This window comes from Ascaphus truei, chromosome 6 (genome assembly GCF_040206685.1).
Source record: "Ascaphus truei isolate aAscTru1 chromosome 6, aAscTru1.hap1, whole genome shotgun sequence".
Lineage (NCBI taxonomy): Eukaryota > Metazoa > Chordata > Amphibia > Anura > Ascaphidae > Ascaphus > Ascaphus truei.
The window spans coordinates 86,685,778-86,710,632 of NC_134488.1; the positions used below are offsets into that span (position 1 = coordinate 86,685,778).

General features: G+C 39.6%; 1 protein-coding gene across 8 annotated transcripts in view; it reads left to right on the forward strand.

Moving 5' to 3' along the window:
• Nucleotides 1-24,855, forward strand: part of CAMTA1 (calmodulin binding transcription activator 1) — a 1,668,879-nt gene that overhangs the window by 218,297 nt on the left and 1,425,727 nt on the right. The gene's annotated exons all lie outside the window — the stretch shown is intronic.

Here is a 24,855-nt window from a genome sequence, read left to right on the forward strand (position 1 = left end):
TGTTACGGATACAATTTCACATCCCATCTATAGGTGGGATACATTGCATTAAAATCTTACTGCAGTAATGGAAATACAGTATCACATTTACCTACTTTTATAACAATGCTGACTACAGATACATTTTATTATAATAATAATTTACTCCACATAGCACTGACAGTGTCGATATAAATATATATGTGTGGGGGGGGTATATTATTATCCTAACAAACTGTAAAGGCCTATATATTTATGAAATGTTTTACCGGGAAATAATAAGTATTTCCTGGGCATAGAGTTATTATGACAATACATCATTACACGTTATATTTACAGACATTTGAGGACAGTTATAGATAATATATGTTAATTATGTGCGTATGTAATAGTTAAAGACAAGATTAAAATGTAAGACTGCTGAAGTTTTGAAAGGTGTTAGACAGGAGAATTATATATATATATATATATATATATATATATATATATATATATATATATATATATATATATATATATATATATTATATATATATATATATATGTGTAATATATATATGTAATATATATATATATATGTATATAAATGTATGTTAGCTTACAATGTAATATTTGGTATCAGAAATATTGGTATAATTTGCTAAAATTTGACACTTGAATTTCAGCTAAGTTCTCGTAGTACAAAATATGTCATTTTACTTTTGGGACACTGCTTCAGTGTCTTTTATTATGTTGATTCCACAAAGAAAAGATGATCATTTAGAAGTGGCTTTGATTTTGAGGTCTGATCTCTGAAGTGGGAAACTCTGCCCTCCAAGTGACCTATATGATCACGAGAAGTGTTGCCTATTTTGTTCTTTGCACCACACTTCATTTATTAAAAGAGCTATGTCAAAAATAAATTGCTTTGTCATTTAATTTCAGTAGTCAGCCTTTATTAATTATTTTGTTTAATGGTTTGACAACATGAATATTGACTGTCATAATATAATAACATTTCCAGTTCACATTTTTAATCACTGGCTCTGTTTTGCCTTCCTCTTGGTCGGAGAACCACACGTGGCTTTTCTTTTAAGACTGCAAACTGTAAAACAGGTATGGGATTTAAAGTGGCCATAAACCCCACTATAAGAACAATCCATTTGTTTTAGCTATTTATTTTAAAGGGATAATACTTAGAGAAATGGATGCTAAAAGGCACTATAAAGGCATACCGAGGATAACCTTATTCTTCTAATTGGCTTCAACGTAGAGAATTCCCTTGGAAGAAACCATCCCTTGGCCCTGTTAAACATTGCACTAATGTCTTCTAACCTCATCCAAACAATGTTACAGCTGCATTTCACAACTTTCACATTTTACTTGAAGTGGGAGGTCTCCCAGAGCTGATCCATGGCACCTGGATGTCAGGGGCCTCTGGCTCCCCTGCTCAGCTACACAAAATGGCGGCGGTGTCAGGGCTCGGCCCTGCGGCCATTAGAAAAGCTGTAACGTCATGGGAAGATGATGTCTCAGCTTTCTATTGACGACTTTGCAGCCATGTTTGTAGTCCGGCGGCCATAATTGTTTTTTTTTTGTTGACAAACCGGCATTTTTGGGGGACCACGAAAAGCTCCTGGGGATACCGCAGTTCGGGTAAAAAAACATTAAAAAAATTCAATTTGGGGAGAACTGCTGCTTTAAAATAACCTCTACTGCAGCGTCCACATATGTGGTCCTTGAGCCCTCAAAGGGTGCTGGTCCCCGCTGCCTCCTTCCGACATGGCTGACTGCGTGCTGTGACCCGTCAGTCTGCCGGAGCTGCAAGCTCCTGGTGATTTGCAGCTCTGGCGCGGCACGTGGTGGGTGCGGCAGTCAGCCAATGAGGATGGGAGGGATGCGGCTACGGGAGGGAGGCGGCTACGGGAGGGAGGGAGGCGGCTACGGGAGGGAGGCAGCTACCCTCTCCCCGTATTTGCTGAGGGGGTGACTGGGCACAGATCCGCTCACTGTCTCTCCCCGGCTATGTTTGTGGGGAGCTGCAGAGATGGAGGGGGCTGTGACATCCATGGGACCGCACAGCCTGGAGAGGGACATTACTCCCTGTCATGACTGCGCCCCCCTGACCCGTCTTGGCCACGTCCCCCCGCGCTGATAAAAGTCAGCTGCAGATCGTGGTGCAGAGACTTGCACGCGCCGCCGGTAAGCAAGGCGGCAGTGCGGACGCGTGCAGCGGGGCCTCATCTTTAGAGTGCAGCAAGGGTGGGGATAGTGGAAAAAAACAACATTTTGGGCAAAACTAAACCAAATAGACTGAAAATATATTTTAGAGAGAGTTTAGATCAATAAACAATATAGGGTGGGATTCACTGAAGGACCATATTGCCATATTGCAAAAAATGCCAATATCAGTAGATAGCTTCAATCTTTCTTTGTGACCTAGTCACTAAAACCAAACCCGTCAGCGGTAAAGCAGTGAAAATAGGGATTTTGCAGCAGTCCACATACAGTATACCAACCAGTAATTATCGCAAAATTACTTATTCGCATGCTATTTACTAAAATCCGATATCTGGCATTATACGGCTACTTCCTATAAATGGCACCTATTTTTATTTTTTCTTTCCTATGTATATAATGGATACTTCATACATAGGTAAAATAACATTAGCTAAGCTGCAATAATTGATAAAAATACATTAAATACACAAATTATTACTTTTAAATATGTTAACCGCTTCATGGTCCAATTGGCCAGCTAGCAAGCTTAAACTCCGGCCTAGCTGGCACCTAAGCCCTATTGTGCTTCGTTCTGGAGATCTAAGCATTTGAGGTGAAAATAAAGCGCTCCCCAAAGCCCAGTGCAGTGTAAAGGTTACCATGGTAACCTCAAAAGCAAGAGATGAAGAAAATCATGTTTTCTAACACTAGAAAATCATAAAAGAACATGCTCAGGGGGTGTGATACTAACATGATATGAGTTAAAGTCAAATAGGCTTCCGGGGGGAAAGGCTGCTTTAACATCCTCAAGTGAATTCCGGGTACCAGAGTGTATAATGGTGTGAATCTGAATCACTTAATGCAGGGGTTTTCAACTCCAGTTCTCAAGACCCCCTAACAGGTCAGGTTTTCAGGATATCCCTGCTTCAGCACAGGTGGCTCAATCAGTGGCACAGTTGAAGACTGCACCACCTGTGCTGAAGCAGGAATATATTGAAAACCTGACCTGTTGGGGGGTCTTGGGGATTGGAGTTGAGCACCCCTGAGTTAGTGACAATATATGGCTACAATTTGCAACTTTTGGAAACAGCAAATTGCAAAGGTTTCTAGATTAGTTGGCATCTTGTTAAGAAAAAATATATATTTAAAATACCCGTTATTTCTTGCATTAGGCAAGTACAGCAAAAGGTCTACATTTTGCCCAAGATCATATTTAGCTCATGTACTGTAGCTTCCAAAAAAAACCGACTGAAACAAATTTGCTGAAACTTTGGGGATAAGGTGTTATACAGATTGACAACAAGTGTGCCGTTTATTCCCAAAGCTATTAGCATTTAACATTTAGCAGGTCAGTGACCCGTGACTATGGCAGCTTGTGATTTGCAGCCGTAGGGGTGCAGAAGGTTTCAAAAGACAGAATAGAAGCTGGCAGGCTCAATTTGGGAGAGATCAAAAGATCATTCAGAAAAAAAAAGACAAATAACAGATACAGGGAAGAGGGAGATTTCGTTAGCCACTGGACAACGTATTAGTCTGTTAAATGAAAGACGTACCACGTATAGATCTGTTCCTCACTACTGTTTCTTGCTGCAAGCAAAATAGTAGAACAAAGTCCACAATCGGTGCTGCTGAGTAGTAGGGTGAAAAAACTCTTGATTGGAAAATGAAAATGGAGTCCATAGTTTAAGCGGCTATAATATATAGCAGAGTGGCACTGTGGATATGTTGTTCAATCCGTGTGAAGCATGTTATAAATCAATATATATATATAGAAACTCCGAAGTGTGGGTATGAATAATTCACAGACGGGATGAACAAGGGAAACTTACCGAACCCGGCCGGTGAGTGACGTGTTCGTGGATCCCCTCACCCCTTGAGAATATTGACCATGGAGTAGTAGCTGTGAGCCAACGGATAAATCTCAGTCCAATGGGCCGCCAATAACATGTGGCGGAAATAGCTGAAATAGTACTCACAGCTTGATGGATCTTGCGGTTCTAATGGCGGGCTTCCTGGCAGTAGAAATCAAAGAAAGGAGTCTGCGGAATACGGGAAGAGGTGGTGCACTGCAGAATTAAATAGGGCTAAGCACAACAATTGGTAATAAAACCGGGTTTATTGAGCTCGTGGCATCATTAAATGGATGACGGTAATAGGCAAAAAGTATATTACGCGTTTCGCGCCTGTAGGCGCTTTATCAAAGAGTAATGTGCCTAGAGGCGTGAAACGCGTGAGAGACTTTTTGTCTGTCACCTTCATCCATTTTATGGTTCCACGAGCTCAATAAACACATTTTTATTACCAATTTTTGTGCTTAGCCCTACATAATCTTGCAGTGCACCACATCTTCCAGTGTTCCGCAGACTCCTTTCTTGCTGCTAGCAGTTTGAAGAATTTTGCCTGCCGATTTCTACTATTCTATAGTGAGCAAAACATGCGGAAAAAAATAAATCTGATTGGCTGGTGCAATTAGTGGAGAACATTTTACAAAATGTTTCTATTTCATCAACTCTTTGGTTGCCGATCAGGTAATCACGGTGTCACTTAATCCGGAAACAAAAGAGGGGGAGTTGTCCACTATTTGACTCCCATTTAACATTTGGGTAGCACAAAACGTATGTCAAACTAGGTGTACTCTATAGGAACAAATCCTCATTAAGCCCGGTGTTCAGAAAGTGCATAGCACAGCAGATGCTAATGCTAATTATAGACTATGGGGACATAGTATATGGTACAGCTCCCCAAACTTACCTTTGCAAACTAGACACCCTCTACAACTAAATATACACACACACTTCACTGCGAAATGCTCAATGAACTAGATTGGCCATCACTTGAGTCTACACTCAAAGTTAATTTTTCCAGTCTTGTCTTCAAATATGTTTTGGGCAAGCTACCCACCTATCTGGAGAAGCTCCTAACCCCTACCACATGCAGCACATATACCCTGAGATCTGATGCCAAAAGACTGTTCATGGTCCCAAGGTTCAAGAAGGAATCTGTCCGCTCCTCCTTCTCTTACTGTGCACCTCGTGACTGGAACAACCTACCAGAGACTCTCAAAGCCGCCACCAGTCTAAATTTTTTCAAGACTTAAGCTGTCTAACATTTTAATCTGGTCTGTAACTGCTCCATACACCTATAGCATATATTATCTTTAACTGTTCATGCAATGTCTTTATGTATAATGTATAGCCCTGTTCATTTAATGTAACCTTGTATTGTTATCGTAACTCTGTGCCCAGGACATACTTGAAAACGAGAGGAAACTCTCAATGTATTAGTTCCTGGTTAAACATTTATAAAAAAAATAAACACATTTCCCTACATTACAGACCGTGATCTTCCCTAGAAAATGTGTACTGAGAAAAGGACGTAGTCATGGAGCCTTAGAGTGCTCAACCCCATTTGTTAATACAAATGTTACAATCTAATTGAGGCCACCTACAAGAATGGTTCAAAAGGAATAGAACTGCTAATGAATGTTCTGTCAACTACAAACCATGACATGTTTAAAATTATTAAATAATCTCAAGTGTTTTTGAGAAAAGACAATTCCCTATTTCATTCTTCAGCAAAAGATACCATTTAGTTAAGATTCTAATATATGCTGGATGATACCTTTGAAACACTCGGTTTTGGATATTCCAAATCTAAAACTGTACGTAGCAATGAAAATACCAGTTCCAGCAGAACATTTAAAATTGGAAAGGCACTGGAATGGATGATGTAGTTATAGCACCATATCAATGCAGACATGATTGCCTGGCATGGTAAAATGTGTTATGGTGATAGACGAAACTCGTTGTAATATTTAATTCCTGTTCAGTGTAGATGCAAGCCTCTCTAGAAAGGAGTGAGTCACTGCTTAAAACATTAATCTATGTTGGCTGATTTTATTAATTGATTTTATTGTTTGAACCGGACCATTACTGTCTTAAGCCCTGGGGCCTCCGCTGTTGGGGGATATTCACCCCCTGCAGTTGGAAGAAGCACATTTTTATACATCTGTAATCTTGGATTGATTGCTCCAGCAGGAAGGTTGGAGGATACAGGTTCAGCACCGGGAACCTTTGGGTTTGCTCTATCTGGTCCCTAGTGGGATGCATATAATTTAAAAGAACAATATCCCAAAAATAAAATTGAAGTAGTAACACACATACAGTAAGGGAATATTCTAGTAGCTGCGAGTTTGTCCTTGTAAAACCGCATGGCTTGACATGGTTTTGTCACAGAATAAAATTTGACAACTAGCCGTATTCTGTATTACAAATCACACTGTTTAAACCACGTCTATAAAAATTGACGAGAGAGAGGTGTCTCTCCATATGTTATTTGGAAGGAAGTTTGAGGCGATATATATGCATGTTGGGACTGTAGCAAAATAGATCTCTCTGTCTGTCTCTCTTTCCATTGACATTTGAGAGCAATGTACCAACATCTTCTGGATATACAACCGGGGTCAACAAATCCTTTGTTTGTACCCTATTAAGCTTTAGAACTTACCTCACTAACAACTATTTACATGTTTCTGAAAGTACTGTATCTAATACTATAGCCCGTATCTATCTCTTTCCATTAATTTTAGTTATTGCAATTTGACCTAAGGTGCCCTTATTATGTGAATAATCTGTCACACCAGTTTGAGTTTACACGTCACATGAGTGTGAGGTACCACACTATACCAATCATGGTTCTTAGGAACAAACAGCAGAGGACCGGTCAAGTGTGACTGACAATAATAATCACTTAGCTTTGTTTTGTCTATTTATTTAATTAGAATGTGCCAACATATTACGCAGTACAATGGGATATTAATTAATCTGTAACAGGAGATCCAGGGCATTCACGTAACAAAATCCTCGATCAAAAAGACAGGGAACCCAGGTATAGAAAAAATAGTGAAGACTTTATTGGAACATATTTGAAAGTGGTAGTCTCAAATAGATTATGTCCTCCTAGTGTGACCACTAACAAAATGTAAATATGTCTTAAGTCCAATATGCTGATATACAGTCAATCTTATAGATAATATCAATAACCCAATGAAGGCATCAATGTGAATTGATCATAAGCATACTATGAAAAATAAGCCTATAAACACTTAACCTGGGACCCAAGATATGAAAAATAGTGGTAATGCAAACGTCTGAGCAGCTGACAGTGAGACGTACACAGTGAGGAGGAAGCTCCTGGGAGCGCAGGACAGTTTTCCTCTTCACAACGGGATATTAAGACAATAACAATAAAATGACAACAGTAACACACACTGATACAGTAGGCAGGGGGGACCCTGCTCCAAAGAACTTACAGTCTAAAACAAGGGTGTGAAAACTGGGAAGCGCCACCAAGGGGGGTGTGCAAGATTTTCGGGGTGCGGGCGTGGTGCTTAAAGTGGTTGGGGACCGTGTGAAGGCCTCTGTAAGGTCCCTTATCTCCGCCGACTATGGGTGATGCGTCACCATGGCAACGCGGCATCATATGACGTTGTAACGTCAGAAATGCCGGAGACAAGTAAAGGGTGGGGAGGGGGGAGCGAGCAGGGGGGGGGAGAGCCAGCATGGGGGTGCAGAGAGAAAACCACCCCTGGTCTAAAAGGTTATTACTCCTGGTTCTGTATAGTTTCTTTTTATATCAATTGCTAGAAGAATCACTATAATAATAATGATATAATACATTCAAAGACAGCTGAATAACCAAAAGAAACATATCCGGAAGAAATACTGTTATTTTTAAGCACATTTAAAAAAAAAAATGTATATACATATTGGCTTATTTAGCCAGTAGATAAATGCACATAGATGGTTGACCACCTCCGAACTAGTTTTCTTGTGTCTTCTCCTTAGCCATCCTATTTCTTCTCCATGCGTGCATGTACAATGGACTATTGTATTTTTAACTACTGTGATTTAGCTTTGTGGGCTTCTAAAGTCAATATCAGAAATGACTTGGGCTTTTTCACTAACAACTGAGAAGTAGAACGAGAAAAGATTTTCCTGTTGAGATTTAGAAACCTATTTTTCTAGGGAATATCAGCGGAGGCGCTTAAAGGCTTCTTTTGTACATTCATCCCAATCCTGTAGGAATCAAATTCATTGTTGCCAAGGGCAGGGAACCCCGTTAATTAGTGTTATAGTGTATTTAAAACCATCTTTGCTATTAGGGGTATTATACTTTCTCTCTCTCCCTTTTTTTTTTTTTTAATTTATATGTATTCTATGAAATCTAAAGTAATTCACTACAGGGGTTGGATTTCAAACCAGAAGCAATTAGGGATAAACTCTACTAAGAGGCCTTTTATCCTAGATGTGAAAGCTTAAAGGTTAGGATTCAATGAACAAAATATACAGAAAAATATTTGAATAGGGATTTCAAGCACCAGCATTTTAATAGCTGGAGGGAAATTGTGTGTATTTTAAATAATACATGTGCTGTTAAATCGTTTAGTCATTAAGACCTCTTAAGTTTTTAATAGGATTTTCTTTTCAGTATAGATTGGTGATCCTCAAGCCATTGCAATGAACAATTTCAGTTGCAGTATATATATATATATATATATATATATATATATATATATATATATATATATATATATATATATATATATATATATATATATATATATAATGACTGCAACTGAAATTGTACATATATATAGAAGCAGTAATGCCCCCTCCTGAATCCTATATGACTTTCTCACATAATGTTAGTATGTTGCATGTCCATCCTTTTTGTGTTAAAAATCCTGATTTTCTTAATCTCTAGCTCCTGAGGTTACCACGGTAACCTTTAGACTGCCCTAGGCTCTGGGATAGCTTAATTTTAACGCTCTGGATACTTAGGAGGATTTTCTAGTTGCTGCAAGAGGTGCATGTCTGTCCAGAAAGAGACCTTTTCGCTCGGACATGCAGGTTCCCGTATTCTGAAAGTGGCTTCATTCAGGCTCGGCAAATCCTAGCGGTATAACAAAAATAGCTCAAACTCGTAATCTTTGCGAACTCACTGGAATTCTAGTAGTTCCGTTAACTCATAAAGGCAAAAGCACTTCAAATAACTCATATATTTTGTCTTGCCAACTCAAGGCCTCCACAGACGCGGCATTGCATCATTACAAGCATGCTACGCATGCATTTAGTTAATATGAGACATAAAAATAGAACAGCGCAACTCAATCCCAAATTGGTATAAAAAAAACAATGTCCGTTTATAACAATAAATGACAAAAATGAACTTTCCCTGCAGCCTCTCTCACCCCGACTGATATCGAACAAAGTCATACAGAAAAACCTAAAGCGCAAGGGAAAGAAAAAAGAAAACATAGTGTGATTTGTGAAAATAAAGTGTCCCCCAATCTAAAATTGCAGAACTCACAGAAGGTAATCTTGATTGAGCAAATAGCAAGAGGCTCCTGTAGAAAGACTTCTTTTTCCCAGCACTGGTTGTTGTCAGCTCAAATGGCTACAGAAGGGATAGAGGTACAGCAAACACAGCATACTCATATTTAATAAAAGCTCTAAAATATAACAGAGATGCACATTGCACTCATACTTTAGCATCATAAAAAATCCTATTTCGAGTACATTTGACTCAGCATAATGGAGCTAAGCGATACAATCTCACCGCCGTGGCATCCGGTATGTGTCTTCTCCTTGGCGTCTGGTGCCGTCTTCTTCCATATCACGTGGTTGTCCTCTCATCTCGCGATTGTCAGTGTCAGCCCGGTTGGATCCTTACTCTTGCACAATTGGTCACCCTACGCGTTTCGCTCATGGGTCTTCAGGGATATTGAGAATAGCTGCTTCCCACCTTCCCTTTATACTCTATTCTATTACTGGCCATTAAAGTGACAGTGCATGAATGGGAACGGGATAGCATGGGACTTGGAACATTGCTGATTACACAGACATTTCTAAGTACTTGTGAGGGATGCAATGCAAACTTACATAAAAAGGCATATTCAATTGACTTAGTTAATATGCCCCATTAACTATTCTATTCTAAGTTATGCTGTGCTACACTACTGTATAACTCATGCTGTATATTACTGAAAATATCTTTACCTCTATATAAATATAATTACATACAAATTCATTACATGCCTGATTGTTTGATTAAATGACAAGTAGCCTGATTAAAAGGCACAATGCAAAAATAGCAGCCTATTTAAACCCCAATTTTATGTGCATAATTAAAAAAAATTAAAAATAATATGAAACAGTTAATGTTGAACATATTTTTTTTCAAAACTATTTTTTTCCCTGCAAAAAAATATAATCTTCAATTATTTTCTAAAACATTTATTTCATTCATGCCATTTGCAGTCGTAAATATATTTTTTTCAAACCCTTTTGGGTTCAATTTGTGACATTATGTTAATTCCGCGTAAAAAAAAAAAACGTACAAGTCACATGGATTGTCTGTTTAAATGCGTCGAATGTCTATTTTAATAGACGCGATGTAATCGATGCAATTTTTGCAACAGAATATGGCTAGTTGGAATTTTATACCGCTACTTATGACCTTGACAAACCATGTGGTTTGACAAGGACAAACTTGCAGCTACTAGAATACCCACCACTATGTTTAAAATGCTTATACTGTATATCCTAAATGGAGCACCAGCTTAAAAAAAAATACATTAAAATAAAGCTTTGGAAATGGCAAAAAGAAACCCACAGTACTAAAGTAAGTATAAAATGGAAATGAAAAAAAAAATTCTATCATCACAGTCTGCTAATCAGCATTTGTTTTTACATTTCATTTATTCAATTAAATGCCCTTGACATGTTGTGAGGCAGTAGATACGGTACGTAAAGAAAACAAAATAGCAGACAATAGAATTTAATCACTTCCATTCCTTTGGTTGTCATCTTGTAGTTGTTATGGTACCGTTATTTTTTAATGGCATATTTAGTTACTCAGAAAATAACCAACATATTGTGATTGGAACTTGTGAATTATTTCTGGTTATTCTCAGACTGCCTTTTCAAGTCTAAGGTATGATGTTCTAAAACAGGTGTAGCCAACTCCAGTCCTCAAGGGCCAAGAAAAGGCCAGGCATTTGGGATATCCATTCTTCAGCACTGGTGGCTCAGTCATTCTGACTTAGCCACCCGTGCTGAAGCAGAGATCCTCAGAACCTGACCTGTTGGGGGCCCTTGATGACTGGAGTTGGCCACAACCTGTTCTAAACAAAGGTGGAACGCTAAGCATTCTATCTCGTGAAGCTCAATTCACAGATCTACTAACCTCCAAAATAGGCAATCGTATAGTGACCACATGTTACCTGCTGCTGACGAATGGCAGTCAAGGCGGAATCGCTGTGCAATAACATGTATCAGAAATGTTTTATGTTAATTACAAATGACTCATTTTAGACCGTCACGAGAAAATCGCATAAATACCTCCAGGACCCATAAAACATGTCATGGATAAAATATATTAAAAAAAGAAACAACAACATGTACTGTACTCATGTTATTTCATGGGATGTCACTGCATGACAAATATAATATAAGAAACAGCTGTTATAATTAAAATCCTATTATCTCTCAAAGAATTTGATGTGTCTCCTCCAATTTACAATACAATTTAATAAGCGCACTGAAAAACAAACGCGGGCAGTTCACCACAAGTAAAATTCTAATATTACATTTGCTTAATATTTTGAACCAAGACTCTGGACAAAGGACCACTGCCCGAAATGTCGAGTCTCTCTCCGGGCGGGTGTGTCAGTCTATATAAATGAATCAACTCAACCTTCCCATCAAACGCTTTGTCTTTTTTATTCTCCATTGATAAAGTACATTTCTCCTACAATCAGGGCCGCTGAGAGAGGGGGATCCAGGGACATCTGGCCAGGGCCTGGGGCTGGAGGGGGCCTGCCCCGAGAGTCTGAACCTCAGAAGTTAGGCCCAACTTCCTTTGTCAGCCAGAAAATAGGGGGAGAGTGAGACCGAGAGGAGGGGGTAAATTAAGAGAGGGGAACATTAGAGGGGGAGAAGGAGTGTGTGTGTGTGTGTGTGTGTGTCATAGAGGGAAGTGTGTGGACACCTCCTCCCTGCTCAACAATCCCGAGCCCCGGTGGAGACTTGTTCAGGGCTCCAGGAAAGCTGTTGGCTGCCCTGCGTACAAGACTACAAATGGCATGTAATGTTCAGCAGTAACAGACATTATTATCCCCACTAATTACAAAATATCACGTTATGTAAGAATGGCCTTACTGTTAAATAACGTGCTAGCGTAACGCAAGACATTGCATTAAGAGGTGCAATATCATCTGCGATATCTGCACATTGGGAAGTTACTGAATTCTCATTTCATATTACCTTGCTTAACATTAATCTGCTTTGTTGCATTGTCACCAACACTGAGACACATTGTTGGCTTGAACCAATATTTTGTACTATTTAGAAAAAAGTCCATTAATTTTTAAGCATCTTATTTTTGTTGTTTGTTTTTAACAGTTATAGTGCATTAAAAGAGAAAAAGAAACAATCCTCAGGGACAATAAAAGCCAAGTTAAATCGAGCAGCTATGAATTTACATTGGTAGGTTGGAAATGGTAATGATGGATGGTGTTTCAGCAATGCTCTGACAATGAAAAATGTGACAATGATATTTAACAGGATGGAGCTGGGTCCCTGCTGAACTGAAACTGATCACCTGATCCACAAAAGTCTCTAACAACTGAGTCATTGTCAGTTTTATTATACTTTTTATTTCGCTGCAAGCATTAGTGGACAGATGTTCAGACTTTTCTGTGGGCATTAAACAAAGTCTAGTATTTAAACATTTAAACCAGCCATGAAGCACACAGAAATGTTCAACCTCTTTCAAAGCTGATCAGCATTTGCCTTTCTCTTAATTTTTTTACAAAAAAGCACAGTAACAGTCAAGGGAATTCGTAGCCATTAATATAGTTTAATTCAATGGAAAAAAAAATGAAATTTTTAATTTGTAGCAGGGATGTTTTAAAAGAATAGTGCAATGCATGTTGCTATTGCTCTTTATCTCACGTTGGCATTTACTGACTTTGGGATCTTGGAAAATGAAAAAAAAAGTTGGACTATATATTGGTATTTCGCATCACTGCACATACACAGCCCCCAAATTCCTTCTCATCATAGAGAACATAATGCTGTTTTTGTGTGGTTACTCGCCTCCCCTGTCCTATGTTTATATTCAACGATAGAGCATTTTACAAAGTTATCATTTTCTCTTAGTGTGGGGAGGGAATGAATATGACTTATTCGGTGCAGGGGGTAAAGGAATGGGTCGTAGTAATGCTTCTCTGATCTCCATCACATAGTGTCTAGTGAGGAATGCTCAGTATCACATTATGGGCCTCATGCAGAGAGCATAGAATTTTAAAATTGGCGAATTTTAAAAAAAGTAGCTTTTTTGGAGAGTTTTATTCTCCATATGCAGAAAAGTGCGAATTCTGCTATGTTTAACATGGATGCGTGTGGCGAGTTTAAATTGGCGAGATGCGCGCTTCAGAAACGTGTAAAAACAAATTCGCGCCTTTTTTTTCCCCTTTACTATAGGCGGCGAGCGCCATCTTGCCATATTTTCGTGGCGCGGCAAAAATGCGAGAATCGCGCCTTTTTTTGGCGCGAACAGCCGCTACTTGCCGTTCGCACCTCTCTGCATTCGGAGAGTTTTAAAAATGGCGCGATGGAGGTTCTCGCCAGCCGCGAGGCGAGTTTTAAACATAGAAATAAAAAAATGGCGCGTTTTTCGCAACTCGCCATTTTATGCTGTTTTCTGCGCGAAATTGAACAAAAAATGGCGAGTTTTGAAATAACGATGCTCTCTGCATAAGGCCCTATATTTCAGCAGCATGCTCATTTTCAGTGGAGCAGCGGAACAGAAAATGCTGCTTTAAAACAAACACAATTCAGACCATATTTTTGGCTTTGTCTCAACTTTGTAAATTGGGTGTTTTTTCCTACTGCTTAACTGGCAGCGTCTCTTCTTTTTTTTTTTTTTTTTTTTTTTTATTTATTAGCAGTTGCTTAAAATGATATTTACTCTACTCTCTATTATTTCTGTCTATTTTGAACTTTCCAGGTACAATTTGCCTTGTTATACTTGTGCAAACAGGTCAAGGGGATGAGGTGTCAGTAAAGGTGTATATAAAAATGTGAATAAAAAGTGCAACAAAATAGTGGAAGGTGATGTCACATACAGTAAACCTACAGAAATCCCTTCTATAAATAAATGAAATGCAAGCCCTGAAAAAAACGCAGCTCTGTGGTAGAGGATGTTTCCCGACATCCAAATTGAACAGTAGAAATGCAAAGCACAAAAAATCCAGGGTACATAGAATGTGTGTGTGTGTGTATATATATATGTACACACACACACACACACACACACACACACATACACATACACATACACATACACACACACACACATACACACATACACACATACACACATACACACATACACACACACACACATACACATACACATACACACATACACACATACACACATACACACACGTGAAAAAGAAAGTACGCCCTCTTTGAATGGTTTTACATATCAAGACATAATAACAATCCTTAGCAGGTCTTAAAATTGGGTAAATACAACCTCAGATGAACAAAAACACATGACACATTACACCGTGCTATGATTTATTTAACAAAAATAAAGCCAAACATTCAGTGTTTTGGGGACGTTCACCTGGACTGTGTATTATTGGGTCATATGCTGGGGCAGTGTTACTGTGTTATGATATGGTACATGCATTATATAAGAGTTAGTAAATACTGTTCTTAAACAAACGTGTGTCATTACTGTGTATGTTGGTTCCGGTGAAGGAATACTCCCACCACGCTGGGGTCACTTACTGGTGGAGGCGCAGCACCGTGTAATAAGTGTGTCCCAGTGGCAGAGCCTCAGGCCTCCTGTTATCCACATAGGTAAAAGCAGCACGGGTAGTTCAGGACGCAGGGGGGTACAAGGGCTACACTGGATACAGTGGGATGTAGATGTAACTGCCTCAGTTTGTTATTACAAATAATAGTTTCATGCATGCTGTTCTATTCCCTTCTTTCTCTACATTTATCCTTTCGTCCTACCTTTCTTTTTTGGTTTTCTGTATTTGTGGTGACAGCCGAGGGGGTTGGGTGTGCGCAACTTTGAATTAAATTGCTTGGATAATATATGGAATTTGATCAAATGCAACAGTGATTGCAGAATGTACACAATGTACAACACAACAATTGTTGGCAAATTCTGGATTACTTTTTTTGTGTGTGTAAATTCTGGATAATTTCTTACATAATTAGAATTACAGCTATTAGTACATCAAAGAGAATGTATTTTTGATTTCAACAGAATTCATAACAACTTCACACTGATGACACCCAAAAGGTTGAAACCGCTGTCTGGTTTACCGGCTATGCACTTCTTTAACCCAGGCTGTGCTTAGAATCTGTGTAATACAGCAGGGCAGACATAAGCTTATAGGGGTCCATGTTAAAATGGATTTGAAGCAAAAGGTGACATTGCTCATTTGCATGTCATTTCCCAGAATCCCTGGCTGCAGTGGAAATATTGTATGCTAGGAGATAATGGTCAAAAGCAGTGTTGCAGATCTGGCTGCGAAAAGTGAATTGGCTCACGTGATAAAATTCATAAAACAGCAAATTCTTTTTTTCGCATTAGCTTGAGAATTTTCTAACTTCTCTAATAGCCACGTCTTGACCTATGTCACCATATGGCAATTTCTTACTATATGTCCCTCAGTCTTGGCAGACCAACAACACCCACAGTTGAGATGCAGCTTCCCGTAGGGATGTGATATTGCATCCCACATGCGGTGTAAACTCCATTGCACTAGGTAAGAAGGGCAGCACAAAATGAACCTCCCGCAGAATGCAAACACCCGCAAAACTGCAATGTGTAATAAATACCTGCACTTCTGTAAAATGCAGGCACATCAGACTGCAAAGCAAGCAATCTGTATTTAAATCATGATTTCCATGATAGTTTGGTCTGGCTCAGCTTTTCTTTTGTCTCTGTGTACATTAATTATTTATTAACCCTTTTGCTGCTAGAGATGTTGTAATGCTTTGCAAAGGTATGTGAAAACTATGCTAGTAACAGCAAAAAAAAAAAAAACATAAACGGTGGCTTACTAGTTGGTCATTGCTATTGACAAAACTGTATGCTGACTTTTCAAGATATCTTGTGCCTATTTGAAATCATTAGTTTCATTTATCCAGTATGCCGCTTCTTATGCTGTAGAAAATGTGGATGTATCAGTTCACATTGCTCTGCCGGTTTTCTGCTATTACATGTCTATGGGACATAGATAAATGACATAGAGCATAAGTGGTCAACTCCAGTCCTCAAGGGCCACCGACAGTTCAGGTTTTAAGAATATTCCTGCTTCAGCACAGGTGGCTCAATCAGTCGCGCAGTCAATGACTGAGCCACTGATTGATCCACCTGTGCTGAAGCAGGTACTGTAGTGCCGACGGTTATTCTAACACAAACCAGTGGCAATCGATAAAAAGACCCAGGTACATGCTGGGTACATGCTGGGTCTAGTTTAAGGCATTTCTGCATTGACTAATGGCCCATCAGATTAACCGCGGGGGTCCCTGGCAGTCCCATTCAAACTGAATGGGACTGCCAGGGACCCCTGCTGTGTTAATCCAATGAGTCATTAGTCAATGCAGAAATGCCTTGAACTAGCCAGGTTACACCCAGCATGTACCCAGAATGTAACCGGGCTAGTTTAAGACAAGCTTTAGAATACTCGTTTTCTCGTCTGTATATCCTTAAAACCTGACCTGTTGGTGGCCCTTGACGATTGGAGTTGGTCACCCTTGGCATATCATGGTTTATGAGAGGATATTTAGGAATTTAACGTAAATGAACAACTCTAAGTTATAGTTTCATTGCAGAGTGATACAGATGTATAAAAGCGCTGCTGCTTGAAGTGCAGGGTTTATTAATAAACACTGTTTGTGAGATGTTTATTAATATCGTATTAATGTCCTCTGCTACTGTATGTTCAGTTGTGATCAAGATGAGCAGGACCGTGTTTAAGGGGCAGGCATGTATTGTTTAGAACAGAAGTGAAACACCCTAATGCATGGAATGGTTTGTTAGGCTGACTGGCTTCACTAGTACTGGTTACATACATTTTATCACAATTGATTGATGACAAACAGTACTAAATGCATTCATAGGGAGTGAGTGCTGTTTGAGGGGCCAACATTGCAAATAAATTATAAATGTTTTCCCTTTTTCTGGCTGTCATCCCTATTAGAAATCTTGGACCTGCCAAGATTGGCTTTGGCGCTGTTCAATCCCACTTTTCCTAAAAGTTTGAAAAACCCTCAAAAATGTAGCCAAATGTTTTAGTAAAATGACCCAAATTGGTAAAAATTCACTATTTTGCTTTCTTAAAGTGGAAAAATAGCAACTCTGCAGCTTTCAAAAGGGAAAGTAATTAACGATAATTGGCATAACATGCAATGCCCATTAACTTTTTAGTGTTAAGCGAACATGTTGTAAACGTTTCTATCAGAGGGAACTTTTTGACAAATCAAAATGTGTGAAGATTATATATCTCTAATCACTATAGTAAGAGCTACCAAGAGTCCACTACATGCGTGGGTGCGATTTGCGTAACACCCCTACTTACCTCCAGTGCAGGGGATACAACATCTGCCTCGGTGGGGCTATGATGTGCAGGGGCGGGGTTAAGACAAATAAAAAGCGTTGGGGTATTTGTCTCCTGGCAGTGAAAGATTTAACCCTTGCTATATGAAACCGTGATCTGTGAAACTTAACTGTGCTGTATAGCTACTGCAGCACCTCTAATTGTATTACGGTTAAACTCTTTTATTTAGTTTATCATAAGTTGTATTCATAGTCAACGTGCCTTTTGAAGGTCCTGCTTATAAAATGGCATAATACTGTTTGATTATAGTAGCAAGTGACTTAACCTTAGCCAGAGGTTGGGTTGAAATATGTTTCTAGAAACAAAATGTGAAGGAGAATCCATTTTAATGCTACAGTACTTGGGGGGAAAGCATTGCATTGCAGAAGACTACCCTAGCATTAAAATGTAGTGGCAACCCCAGTGTTTGCATCATTCACTATAGGGGTGCACAAACTGGGACTATGGGATTCTCTGGGGGGGTGAGGGGGACAGTGCTTATGGAGGCCCCACACTCTTCCCCACAACATTTAAATTAAATGCTAGGGGAGAGCTCAAGGCCTCTGTAACTCCCTCCTAGCTGCTCTCAGTCTGCTTCTGGCGACGTGTCACCATGACAACGTGGTGTCAAATGACGCCGCGGGTCAAATGGCAATGTGTTGCCATGGTAATACGACGTAACATGACGCCGCCAATGCCGGAGAGAAGGTAAGAGGGGCAGCGCGAGCAGGCAGGGGAGCGCAAAAAGAAAAACATTTGTGCACCCCTGCACTATCTTAGCAGCTCTCGTCTGCTTTTGATATCACAAAATACATTTTCACATACAATTTATTTATCTCCTTTAAAATGAAGAGTAAGGGGGGACAATAAACTCCATTATTATAAGTTGCGAGGTGAGATAAATGAATAAACATATAACGATCCCTAAATGTATAATATTGAGCCATTATATATAATTTCTTCATTTTCAGTCCAATGCATTTGATCCATTATTATACATTAGCATTCTTCTTTCTTTTTTTTTTTTTAACCTGCAAATCATATATAATTTGACAATGTCCGTGAAATGCATTGATGTGTCAAAGCACAGAAGATGCGGTTCAATTGCAGGCTTTGTAATCAGTTATCCGTTTTGACATAGGCTGTGTTACCAGCATCACTACATGTTTTAAACTGACAACTGATGCCTTGGTACATCTAGTAAGTTTCACAAATAATCATCTTTAAACTCACTGTATCATCAGACTGCCACATTCCACTTCAACCTCATTGGAGAATGCTGCATGGTAGCCCCAGCGTAAGGTGTTTTTGTATGTCACAATGAGCCAATTTTCTACAAAAGATAATTAGAGCTGGGTGATATGTTACCACAAGCGCACATTTTACAGGTGTTATTTTTCAGAACAGTTACAATCTAACATCAAATTTGCTCCTTCTCTGATGGAGATGCCAACAGAGGGGGGGAAAAAAGGCTCCCTGACACTAGCAACCAATGGGTTAAGGATTCTTGCAATCAAACAAGTCACTGACATTACATTTGGTGAGTTATTTGCCCTATTTAGTGTTTGTGAGCTTTTCATGTCATGGAGCCAGCAAATACAGAAAAATCGATTTGTTATTTCCTTCTTTCAATGTCACCAGACAAGGAGGTTCTGGAGTGTTTACTGCTGAGGTTTTGTGATGACAGTAGTAAAACACACAGCTAAGTAATATAGTTAGTTTATACTAGTCCAACTCTAGTTTTCTAAATACTTTATGCAAAAGCATTATACAGCATTGGGGTAGAATATTAATGTTGTGTCAATGACTGGCTTTGAAATAGTGCTACTCACTCATTTCTCATTACTTAGATAAGTGTGTAAATGTCTGCTGATGAAGCAATTGTATTGTAACAACACATATAACCATACCTTACTACATTAATAGTACAATTATTATTTCTTCCCAGTGATGTTTTATACTAAATACTAATAAAAACACATTGTTTCAGGGGCCTCTAGGAAATGTTCTCCATTGTGCATTTTTTGTTTGTTGTAGTCCTGCTGTAATTATTGAAATGGATGCAGCATTCGTTCCCCAGCAGGTGATTAGCTCACAATAATCCCCAAGTTAAAGTAGTATGTGGAATGTTCTATGGTGTTTTGTGTGCGCCGCTTGTCACAGTTATGCTTGTTATTCTACATTTTCATATCTTGTATTCTAAAATAACATGAACAATCTTAGTGATGTTGTTGTATTCACAGTCAATCCACCTTTCAGTAACTCTAATTAACAGAACAGTTGTTAAGTCACTTTTTAAAAGGAACTGGTTTGCCTGCTAATGGGGGTAATTCTATATACATTAGTCAAAGTCCTTATATGGGTCTTTTTCCGGTGGAAAATCCCCATTGAGATTTTCGACGAAATCCCAAAACGCACAACCACTTTGGAATATATAGGATAAGCCCCTATAATGGAGATCATTTTTTTTAAAACTTGGGATTGAACCACTTTACAGGTGGCAATGCATTGCAAAGTGGTTAAATCAGCTACTACATAACCCCCTCTCTCCCCTTTTTTAATTTATTTTCTTATTTTTATATGTAAAGCATGTGACAATGATTCTACATTCTTTCCTAAGATGCCAATTGTTTGGTGCTCCTTTTATAATTCTGTAAAAATCCTGATTGTGTGCCTAACATAATGGCTGCTTCAGTCAGTGTAAGGCTGTGTCCATAGAAGCACCTACAGCGCTCCTCCGCGCTGAGGCTCACCTGCTCAATCAGGAGCGATTACATGGACTAGCAAGCAAGCCAGCGTGCGCGATCGGAGGCGGGGCACTGACGTCACTGGGCCAATAGCCCGCAAAGCGCCGACGTCAACATCACGGTGCCGATATCGTCGCTCTGCTTCGCTCCGATTAGGTGTTTCAGCCGACAGCGCGCTCTGGAGCAGTTTTAGCTGTTGGCTGAAAATCCCAGCACTTCAGCGCGCATGTGAATGCTCGCGGGAGCCCCTTCTGAAGACATCCTCATTGAGGATGACGGGGCTCATCGCGGAGCGTCCGCACTGCTCAACGCTGTCGGTTCTTCTATGGACGCAGCCTAACTCGGCAGCTACAATGTCTCCTTATATTACAAAGATAATATTATCTATTGTTGGTTTGCAGCTCAAACTGCAGGGAAAATTGGCAACAAATGATCACAAACAGGAAAATGTTGCACAGATCTTGCACTGTGTTAAACCCTGCCATAGAAATCAAAGAATGCTTTAAAACTCATTAAGATCGACATTAAGAGTTGAATTTAAAAAAAATGCAGTAAATTTTATCTAATACTACAGAACTGATGTATTTCACATGTTTTGCTGCTTTAAGAGATTAGGTTTCGATTTTGGAACAGTAGAACCTTAATGCGTTAACTCAACAAGCAAAATTGTACTCTAGTATTCCCAAATGAATAGTTAAAACTAGCTTTGTTCAATGTACTTTATATATTGCATTTGTTCAGCTTCTTGAGAGCTTGGTAGTAAGAAAAAATAAAGCCTTGGGCAGGTAATTTCAAAATTAGCTTTCTTGATGAGGCACATAATTGTCACCATAATCTCGACACTACACAAAATCTTATCCTATATTGTCAACAAAATGACTTAAAGCAAGCAAAGTTTGTCTAAGGCTGTAAAATATAAATCTGCTCTCCTACTTCTCCAAATAACTTTGAAAGAATTTATAGATCCCTTAAGTTCTTTTGGCTTTATATTGTTCACTTTCCTCTCTCAAAATCAAATCATTCAGGCAGTGAGTGAGATTTCCTCTCAAACAGGTTGGCAGACTAATTCTGAACCAGAAATGCTAAATGTAAAAGAAATTACATGAGGTCATATAAGCATACGGAGAAGAGAAAAAAAAGCAATATCTATCATTTTGATGCCTTCACTTTTGCATATAACATTTTATTAATATTAGATATTGGCAATTGAGGCAGAATCTGCAGATAACAATAATCTGTCCTTGCCTATGTACTTTAGATTTATCACACACATTTTATTGGGTTTTATCCATCAGTGGTTACAATACACATGTGAGGCAAACATGCTTTGTATATTTTGTGGGGGGATGGGGAGGTAGGTATATTAAATAAGCGATGGCAATATATTCTAGAGCAGCGGTGCGCAAACTGTGGGGCGCGACCCCCAGGGGGGGCGCGACACTGCCGACGGGGGGCGCGGGGTTTACAGAGGCCCCGCGCGCTTCCCGAAGGCACTTAAATTAAGTGCCGGGGGAGCTGCAGGGCCTCTGTAAACCTAACTTACCGTGGCTCCGGCGGCTTCCTCCCTGCGGCGCCATGGCAACGCGGCATCAAAATGACGCCGCGAGGTCATGTGACGTCACGTTGCTATGGCAACGTGACGTCATTACGCCGGAGCGCGGGTAAGTTGGGGTTGGGGGGGGCGCGGGAGCGAGGGGACAGCCATCAGGGGGGCGCAGGGAAAAAAGTTTGCGCACCCCTGTTCTAGAGGACACCTTACGACCCATTCTAGTGAATGGGTCATAAGGAGTCTTCTGGTGCTTGAGCGTGTCTCATAGAATAGCACTCTTTAGTAAATAGGGTCCTGTGTCTCTTAAAATAAAACAATGCAATAAATCAGCGGTGCGCAAAGTGGGGGGCCCCCTGGTGGGTGCAGGATTTTTTTTGGGCGCGGGCGATTGGAGAGGCCCCGCGCTCTTCCCCGAGGCATTTAAATGAAATGCTGGGGGATCGCGTGATACCTCTGCAACTCACTTACCGGGATTCAGACGAGTTGCTGTGATGCGTCGCCATGGCAATACGGCGTCGAATGCCGCCACGGTGTCATGCGGAGTGACATCACACGTCCATCTCCATGGCAACAGGGTCACTTGACGTCACATCACGTGACCCCGCAGCGTCATTTGATGCCGCAAAACAAGGTAATGGGGGCGCGAGAGCGAGGGGGCACAGCTCCAAAAGTTTGCGCTCCCCTGCAACAAATGATGTGCTAATGCTAATTGTAACTCATTTTTGTTTAAAAGAAAACACAGGACGTGAGTTACAATAAAGGAATTGCACCTTTAGTGGTAGACATATTACTATGTTGAACTTTATTTTGATATTATTACACTTTAAATACTTTTTAAAAGTTTAATAATTACAGTGATGCTTCATCATACACAATTATAGGTCCTTCCTCTCTGTTCTATAGTTCAGGGATTGCTAAAATTGGTGACGGCCATGACATCGTCCATGCTGATTCTGTGATAGGTTAATGTTTTCATCGGGGAAAATTTTCCTTAAACATGTTTTGAGACTAGCACTAGCTTTTGAAGAAATCCTAGGGGCAGCTCTTGTTGTCCAAAAAGGAGAAAGCAAAGTGTTATGGTTTTTTAATATGTAAACTGGCCTTTTCTAAAAAGCTTCGAAAAAAAATGAAATGCGGATTTGCGCCTCCTAGCAGCTTATACCCAGAAGAGTAAAATTGATTAGAAGCTGTATTGAGTGTTTCTGGAATAAATCCTTTTAGGAGTATTTAAAACACAGAAAAAAAAACCCAATAAAAAGGTACTACAGAACTTATTCCCCTCCCTCCACCCCCAACGCCTAATGGTTTCAGTCACGGAGTACAGCAAATAAATATATCACTCGGGAGCACAATCACACTTCTCAGACAGGTTTGCAACCCTGCTTTTCACCATTATCGCTTAGCATACAGTGCTTCCCTTGCAGCAAGGCATTCTGGGAAATGACATTCAAATGAGCTCACTGTGTCACAGTGTCACTAAGTACAATGCAGGTGTCGTACAATCTCATCGCCTTCTCTTCCCATAATTCTTTGTTGCAGAAAACATTCACTAACCTTTGTTCAATCAGGGAACATACTGTAACATGACGCTACCTAAAACAGGAGCGGACGTTACGTTTCCTGACTCCGTTAACATACTATTTACTAAGCAAATGTACTGTATATGCAAATATAACAGCCGTTATGAGATCATTGAAATAGGCTTAACATCACATGGCGTAAACTTAAAATAACGTGAAGTTATGTACGTTTTGCATACCCTCAAATGGCACTATAGCTGGAGTGGAGACAGAGAGGAGAGAAGAAGGAAATAACACTATGTTATTTAAATCATAATGTAGAATGAAGATTGAGGCACACAAGTAGTTATGCAAAAATGCTGTTTTTTACTTTAGTTCTGCCTACTACTGTGCAGTAAACCACAGCATTTTTCCATAACTGCTAGTGTACCTCCATCTTCTTTCTACATTATTCTACTATAGGCCTCAATTTGGAACATAGGGACATTGATGGGTTAACTTGTACCAAGGTTTTCTCTCCTTTTTGAGTTGTTGGGAGTGCCTCTGTATATCTTTGTATTACTTATTTACATCATATATTATTTCATAGTTACATAGTAGATGATGTTGGAAAAAGACAAGCGTCCATCAAGTTCAACCTGTGCTAAATTTAGATGACAGATACTTTATCCTATATCCGTACTTACAGTATATTGATCCAGAGAAAGGCAAACAAAAAACCCCAGTGAAATATCATCCAATGATATTTATTTTGTTCTTTCTATCATCCAATGATGTCTCATAAGGGGAAAAATAAATTCCTTTCTGACTCCAATAATTGGCAATCAGATTACTACCTGGATAAACTCTACATAAGGGATACATAACTCTTGCATTACATCCATCCTGGGACTTCAAAGCCCTATTTCAATATTGGGATTGGAGTAACGCCTGGTGACTTAAATAACGTAACCTTTTAGTATGTAGTGGAGGATATGATAACACCTCATTTGCATATCACTTGCAAGCCATTATCCCCAATGTCTGTTATAGTCGGCGGTGGATTTGAAAATCTGAAACCCGAGGCACTATCATGTGGCGGCCGCCTCCTTGCTGCCTCCCCTTCTCCTTCGGAACCGCAGCGGCAAATGTCACCGTGACATCACACGGCATCACGTTGCC